Source organism: Cebus imitator, unplaced genomic scaffold (genome assembly GCF_001604975.1).
Source record: "Cebus imitator isolate Cc_AM_T3 unplaced genomic scaffold, Cebus_imitator-1.0 Scaffold658, whole genome shotgun sequence".
Classification (NCBI taxonomy): Eukaryota; Metazoa; Chordata; class Mammalia; order Primates; family Cebidae; genus Cebus; species Cebus imitator.
The window spans coordinates 212,156-220,222 of NW_016107973.1; the positions used below are offsets into that span (position 1 = coordinate 212,156).

General features: G+C 40.9%; 1 pseudogene; it reads right to left on the reverse strand.

The window, feature by feature from the left end:
• Positions 1-7,756: 7,756 nt before the first annotated feature.
• On the reverse strand, positions 7,757-7,856 carry LOC119469455 (annotated as a pseudogene).
• Between the last annotated feature and the right edge of the window lie 211 nt (positions 7,857-8,067).

The following is an 8,067-nucleotide window of genomic DNA, read 5'->3' on the forward strand; positions in this document are numbered from 1 at the left end:
CTCTGTTCTTGGTTATTTTTTGTCTTCTGCTAGCTCTGGGATTTGTTTGCTTTTGGTTCTCTAGTTCTTTCTGTTGTGTTGTTAGGGTCTTAATGTGGGATCTTTCTAACTTTTTGATGTATGCATTTAGTGCTATAAATTTCCCTTTTTTTTCAGTATTTACAAAACAGTTTATTAGAGTTTCTATACTACAATGTTACATTTTCTGTTGTAACTGTGCCAAGTAATTCTAATTTCTTTTTTTTAATATATATTTTATTGTGTTTTAGATTTTGGAGTACATATGAAGAACATGCAAGATTGTTGCATAGGTACACACATGGCAGTATGGTTTGCTGCCTTCCTCCCCATCACCTATATCTGGCATTTCTCCCCATGTTATCCCTCCCCAACTCCCCACCCCCTGCTGACCCTCCCATACATCCCCCCGCAAACCCCAGTGTGTGCTGCTCCCCTCCCTGTGTCCATGTGTTCTCATTGTTCAACACCTGCTTATGAGTGAGAACATGCAGTATTTGATTTGCTGCTCTTGTGTCAGTTTGCTGAGAATGGTGGTTTTCAGATTCATCCATGTCCCTACAAAGGACATGAACTCATCATTTTTTATGGCTGCATAGTATTCCATGGTGTATATGTGTGACATTTTCCTTGTCCAGTCTATCGTCAGTGAGCATTTGGGTTGGTTCCAAGTCTTTGCTATTGTAAACAGTGCTGCAATGAACATTCGTGTGTCCGTGTCCTTGTAATAGAATGCTTTATAATCCTTTGGATATATACTCAGTAATGGGATTGCTGGGTCAAATGGAATTTCTGTTTCTAGGTCCTTGAGGAATCACCACACCATCTTCCACAATGGTTGAACTAATTTACACTACCACGAACAGTGTAAAAGTGTTCCTATTTCTCGACATCCTGTCCAGCATCTGTTGTCTCCAGATTTTTTAATGATCACCATTCTAACTGGCATGAGATGGTATCTCAATGTAGTTTTGATTTGCATTTCTCTAATGACCAGTGATGATGATCACTTTTCATATGTTTTTTTCATATGTTTGTTGGACTCATATATGTCTTCTTTTGTAAAGTGTCTGTTGATATCCTTTGCCTATTTTGGGATGGGCTTGGTTTTTTTCTTGTAAATCTATTTTAGTTCTTTGTAGATTCTGGATATTAGACCTTTGTCAGATGGGTTGACTGCAAACATTTTTTCCCATTCTGTTGGTTGCCCGTTCACTCTAATGACTGTTCCATTTGCTGTGCAGAAGCTCTGGAGGTTGATTAGGTCCCATTTGTCTATTTTGGCTTTTGTTGCCAATGCTTTTGGTGTTTTAGTCATGAAGTCCTTGCCAAAACCTATGTCCTGAATGGTTTTGCCTGGATTTTTTTCTAGGGTTTTTATGGTGTTAGGTCTTATGTTTAAGTCTTTAATCCATCTGGAGTTACTTTTAGTGTTAGGTGTCAGGAAGGGGTCCAGTTTCTGCTTTCTGCACATAGCTAGCCAGTTTTCCCAACACCATTTATTAAACAGGGAATCCTTTCCCCATTGCTTGTTTTTGTCAGGTTTGTGAAAGATCAGATGGTTGTAGATGAGTGGCGTTGCCTCCAAGGCCTCTGTCCTGTTCCATTGGTCTATATCTTTGTTTTGGTACCAGTACCATGCTGTTTTGATTACTGTAGCCTTGTAGTATAGTTTGAAGTCAGGTAGTGTCATGCCTCTAGCTTTGTCTTTTTGCTTAGAAATGACTTGGCTATGCGGGTTCTCTTTTGACTCCATATGAAGTTTAAGGTGGTTTCTTCCAGTTCTATGAAGAAGATCGTTGGTAGCTTGATGGGGATAGCATTGAATCTGTAAATTGCTTTGGGCAGTATGGCCATTTTCACAATATTGATTCTTCCTAACCATGAGCATGGAATGTTTCTTCATCTGTTTGTGTTCTCTCTTATTTCATTGAGCAGTGGTTTGTAGTTCTCCTTGAAGAGGTCCTTTACATTCCCTGTTAGTTGTGTTCATAGGTATTTTATTCTCTTTGTAGCAATTGTGAATGGCAGTTTGTTCTTGATTTGGCTGTCTTTAAGTCTGTTATTGGTGTATAGGAATGCATGTGATTTTTGCACATTGATTTTGTATCCTGAGACTTTGCTGAAGTTGCTTATCCGTTTTAGGAGATTTTGGGCAGAGACGATGGGGTCTTCTAAATATACAATCATGTTATCTGCAAATAGAGACAATTTGAATTCCTCCTTTCCTAACTGAATACACTTTATTTCTTTTTCTTGCCTGATCGCTCTGGCTAGAACTTCCAATGCTATATTGAATAGAAGTGGTGAGAGAGGGCATCCTTGTCTAGTGCCAGATTTCAAAGGAATGCTTCCAGTTTTTGCCCATTCAGTATGATACTGGCTGTGGGTTTGTTGTAAATAGCTTTTATTATTTTGAGATATGTTCCATCATTGAGAGTTTCTAGCATAAAGGGCTGTTGAATTTTGTCAGAGGCCTTCTCTGTATCTATTGAGATAATCATGAGGTTTTTGTCTTTGGTTCTGTTTATGTGGTGAATTACATTTATAGACTTGCTTATGTTGAACCAGCCTTGCATCCCCGGGATGACGCCTACTTGATCATGGTGGATAAGCTTTTTGATGTGCTGTTGCAATCGGTTTGCCAGTATTTTATTGAAGATTTTGCATCTATGTTCATCATGGATATGGGCCTGAAGTTTTCTTTTCTTGTTGAGTCTGTGCCAGGTTTTGGTATCAGGATGATGTTTGTCTCACAAAATGATTTGGGGAGGAGTCCCTCTTTTTGGATTATTTGGAATAGTTTCAGAAGGAATGGGACCAGCTCCTCTTTTTATGTCTGGTAGAATTTGGCTGTGAACCCATCTGGACCTGGGCTTTTTTTGGGTTGTAGGCTCTTAATTGCTGCCTCAACTTCAGTCGTTGTTGTTGGTCTATTCAGGGTCTATTCGACTTCTTCCTGGTTTAGGCTTGGGAAGATGTAAGTGTCCAGGAATATATCCATTTCTTCCAGGTTTACTGGTTTATATGCATAGAGTTGTTTGTAATAATCTCTGATGGTGGTTTGTATTTCTGTGGAATCTATGGTGATATCCCTTTTATTGTTTTTTATTGCATCTATTTGATTATTCTCTCTTTTCTTTTTTATTAATCTGGCTAGTGGTCTATTTTGTTGATCTTTTCGAAAAACCAGCTCCTAGATTGATTGATTTTTCGAAGGGTTTTTTTGTGTCTCTATCTCCTTCAGTTCTGTTCTGATCTTAGTTATTTCTTGTCTTCTGCTAGGTTTTGAGTTTTTTTTATCTTACTCCTCTAGCTCTTTCAATTTTGATGATAGGGTGTCGATTTTAGATCTTTCCTTACTTCTCATGTGGGCATTTATTGCTACATATTTTCCTCTAGACACTGCTTTAAATGTGTCCCAGAGATTCTGGTATGTTGTGTCTTCATTCTCGTTGGTTTTGAGGAATATCTTTATATCTGCCTTCATTTCACTGTTTATCCAGTCAACATTCAAGAGCCAGTTGTTCAGTTTTCATGAAGCTGTGCGGTTCTGAGTTAGTTTCTTAATTCTGAGTTCTAACTCGATTGCACTGTGGTCCGAGAGACTGTTAATGATTTCCGTTCTTTTGCGTTTGCTAAGGAGTGATTTACTTCTGATTATGTGGTCAATTTTAGATTAGGTGTGATGTGGTGCTGAGAAGAGTGTATATTCTGTGGATTTGGGGTGGAGAGTTCTGTAAATGTCTATTAGGTTTGCTTGGTCCAGGTCTGAGTTCAAGTCCTGGATATCCTTGTTAATTTTCTGTCTTGTTGATCTGTCTAATATTGACAGTGGAGTGTTAAAATCTCTCGCTATTATTGTGTAGGAGTCTAAGCCTCTTTGTAAGTCATTAAGAACTTGCCTTATGTGTCTGGGTGTTCCCGTATTGGGTGCGTATATATTTAGGATTATCAGATCTTCTTGTTGCATTGATCCTTTTACCATTATGTAATGTCCTTCTTTTTCTCTTTTGATTTTTGTTGGTTTAAAGGCTACTTTATCAGAGACTAGGATTTCAACTCCTGCTTTTTTTTTGCTCTCCATTTGCTTGGTAACTCTTCCTCCAAACCTTTATTTTGAGCCTTTGTGTATCCTTGCATGTGAGATGGGTTTTCTGGATACAGCACACCAATGGTTTTTGGCTTTTCATCCAATTTGCCAGTATGTGTCTTTTGATTGGGGCATTTAGCCCATTTACATTTAGGGTTAATATTGTTATGTGTGAATTTGATCCTGCCATTTTGATGCTAGCTGGTTGTTTTGCCTGTTAGTTGATGCAGTTTCTTCATTGTGTCGCTGCTTTTTACCATTTGGTACGTTTTTGGAGTGGCTGGTACTGGTTGTTCCTTTCTGTGTTTAGTGCTTCTTTCAGGAGCTCTTGTGAAGCAGGCCTGGTGATGGTGAAATCTCTTGAGTAATTGCTTGTTTGTAAAGGATTTTATTTATCCTTCACTTATGAAGCTAAGTTTGGCTGGATATGAAATCCTAGGTTGAATGTTCTTTTCTTAAAGATGTTGAATATTTTCCCCCACTCTCTTCTGGCTTGTAGGGTTTCTGCTGAGAGGTCCGCTGTGAGTCTGATGGGCATCCCTTTGTGGGTGACGCAACCTTTCTCTCTGGCTGCCCTTAGCATTTTTTCCTTCATTTCAACCCTGGCAAATCTTATGATTATGTGCCTTGGTGTTGCTCTTCTTGAGGAATATCTTTGTGGTGTTCTCTGTATTTACTGGACTTGAATTGGCCTGCCTTGCTAGGTTGGGGAAGTTTTCCTGGATAATATCCTGAAGAGTATTTTCCAGCTTGGATTCATTCTCTCCATCACATTCAGGTACACCTATCAAACATAGATTAGGTCTTTTCACGGAATCCCATATTTCTTGGAGGCTTTGTTCGTTTCTTTTTACCCTTTTTTCTCTATTTTTGCCTTCTCATTTTATTTCATTGAGTTGATCTTCGACCTCTGATATCCTTTCTTCTGCTTGGTCAATTCAGCTATTGAAACTTATGTATGCTTCGCCAAGTTCTCATGTTGTTTTTCAGCTCCATCAATTCATTTATATTCCTCTCCAAGCTGTTTATTCTCGTTAGAATTTCATCAAACCTTTTTTTCAAGGTTCTTAGTTTCCTTGTATTGGGTTAGAACATGTTCTTTTAGATCAGAGATTGTTATTACCCACCTTCTGAAGCTTGTTTCTGTCAGTTCATCAGACTAATTCTGCATCCAGCCTTGTTCCCTTGCTGGTGAGGAGTTGTGATCCCTTGGAGGAGAGGTGTTCTGGTTCACAGTGTTTTCGTCCTTTTTGTGCTGGTTTCTTCCCACCTTTGTGGATTTCTTTACCTGTGGTCTTTGTAGTTGGTGACTTTCAGATGGGGTCTCTTAGTAGACGTCCTGTTTGTTGATGATGAAGTTATTTCTTTCTATTTCTTATTTTTCCTTCTGTCAGGCCCCTCTGCTGTAGGACTGCTGGAGGTCCACTCCAGACCCTGCATGCCTAGGGCTCACCTGCAGCAGCTGCAGAACAGTAAGGGTTGCTGCCAGTTTCTTCTTCTGCTATCTTTGTCCCAGAAGGATACCCGCCAGATGTCAGTCTGAGCTCTCCTTTATGAGGTGACTCTTTGGATATACGGGGGTCAGGGAGCTGCTTGAGGAGACAGCCTGTCCTTTATAGGAGCTCAAGTGCTGAGCTGTGAGCAGCTCTGTTGTTCATTCAGAGCTGCTGGGCAGGTACATTTAAGTCTGCTGCAGTGGAACCTGTAACCACCTTTTTTCCCAGGTGCTCTGTCCTGGCAAGGTAGGGCTTTATTTATAAGTTTCTGTTGTGCTGCTGCCTTTTTTCAGGGATGCCCTGCCCAGCGAGGAGGCAGCCTAGTCACAGTCTGCCAGCAGAGGCATTGCTGAGCTGCTGTGGGCTCTGCCCAGCTGCCATGTGAACGTCCCTGCAGTCCTATTTATAGGAATATAGATAGAACTGCCTCTATAATGGCAGACTCTCTCTGTAATGGTGGATGCCTCAGCAATGGCAGGCTGCCTCAGTAATGGCAGGCTGCCTCAGCAGTGGCAGACCACCTTGGCAATGGTGGATTACGTCGGTAGTGGTGGACTGCCTTGATAATGGCAGATGCCCCTCCCCCACAGAGCTGGACCATCCCGGGTTCAGCTGTGCTTGCTGTGAAACTCTCAGTCCAGAGTGTTTCAGATTGCTATGTTTTGTGGGGGTGGGACTGGCTGAGCCTGATCACCTGGCTCCCTGTCTCAGACCCCTTTTTTTTCAGTTGAATGGGCGACTCTGTCTCCCAGGCATTCCAGTCCCCCTTTGAAATGGCACTTGAATTTGTGTGAGTTCTTGTGCAGAGACCCGCTGCGCCGGCTGAAACAGCCATGCTGGGGCCTTGTGGCACTTTTTCGCACAGGAATCTCCTGGCCTGGCTCCCTGTTTCAGTCCCCTTTTTATCAGTTGAATGGGTGACTCTGTCTCCCAGGTGTTCCAGTCGCCTGTTGAAAAGACATCCGGATTCGTGTGAGAATTTGTGTGGAGACCCACTGGGCCAGCTGACACAGCCACACAGGAGACTCGTGGTGCTTTTTCCCCCAGGAATCTCCTGGTCTGGCTCCCTATTTCAGTCCCATTTTTATCAGTCAAACGGGCGACTCTGTCTCCCACGTGCTCCAGTCACCAGCTGAAATGGAGCCTGGATGGTGTGAGGTTTTTTTTGTGCAGAGACCCACTGTGCTGGCCCAAACAGCCACGCTGGGGAACTGTGGCACTCCTCCTCCTGGGAATCTCCTGGTCTGCGGGCAATAAAAATCCATCTGGAAATGCGGTAACCACTAACCCTCCCCACTCTTGCTGGGAGCTGCAATCCAGAGCTGCTCTTACTTGGCCATCTTCGATCCCCTCCCTAAATTTCCCTTTTAACACTGCTTTTGCTGCTTCCCAGAGATTCTGGTACTTTGTCTCTTGTTCTCATTAGTTTCAAAGAACTTCTTGATTTCTGCCTTAATTTCATTATTTACCCAGGAGTCATTCAAGAGCAGGTTGTTCAGTTTCCATGTAGTTGTATGGTTTTGAGTGAGTTTCTTAATCTTGAGATCTAATTTGATTGCACTGTAGTCTGAGAGACTGTTATGATTTCAGTTCTTTTTCATTTGCTGGGGAGTGTTTAACTTCCAATTATGTGATCTGTTTTAGAGTAAGTGCTACATGCCACCAAGAAAAATGTATATTCTGTTGTTTTTGGATGGAGAGCTCTGTAGATATCTGTCAGGTCCACTTGATCCAGAGCTGAGTTCAAGTCCTAAATATCCTTGCTAATTTTCTGTCTTGATGATCTGTCTAATATTGACAGTGGGGTGTTAAAATGTTCCACTGTTATTGTGTGGGGGTCTAAGTCTCTTTGTAGATCTCTAAGAACTTTTTATGAGTCTGGGTGCTCCTGTATTAGATGCATATATATTTAGGACAGTTATCTCTTTTTGTTAAATTGAACCCTTTACCATTGTGTAATGATCTTCTTTGTCTTTTTTGATCTTTGTTAGTTTGAAGTCTGTTTTATCAGAAGGTAGGATTGCAACCCCTGCTTTCTTTCTGCTTTCGTGAGCCTATATATGTCTTTGCATGTGAGATGGGTCTTTGAATACAGTACACTGATGGGTCTTGACTCTTTATCCACCTTGCCATTCTGTGTCTTTTAATTAAAAATATGGAATGCTTCATGAATTTACGTGTCATCTGTGCACAGGGCCATGCTAATCTTCTCTATATTTTTCTAATTTTAGTATATGTGCTGCCAACACAAACGTAATAATTTTTCACATTAATTTAAATGTTTAAAATTTAGTTATAAAGTTGTAACATATGATCAATCCTGAATGATGCTACTCAAAGTGCTAATCTGAAGTAAAAAAAAGAAAGGAATCTATGTCAGAATTTATTTAAATTGACAACAGTACACATTATTCTTATAGCAGGTTTTTTTATGAAAATAGCAGTGAGCACATTTACGTT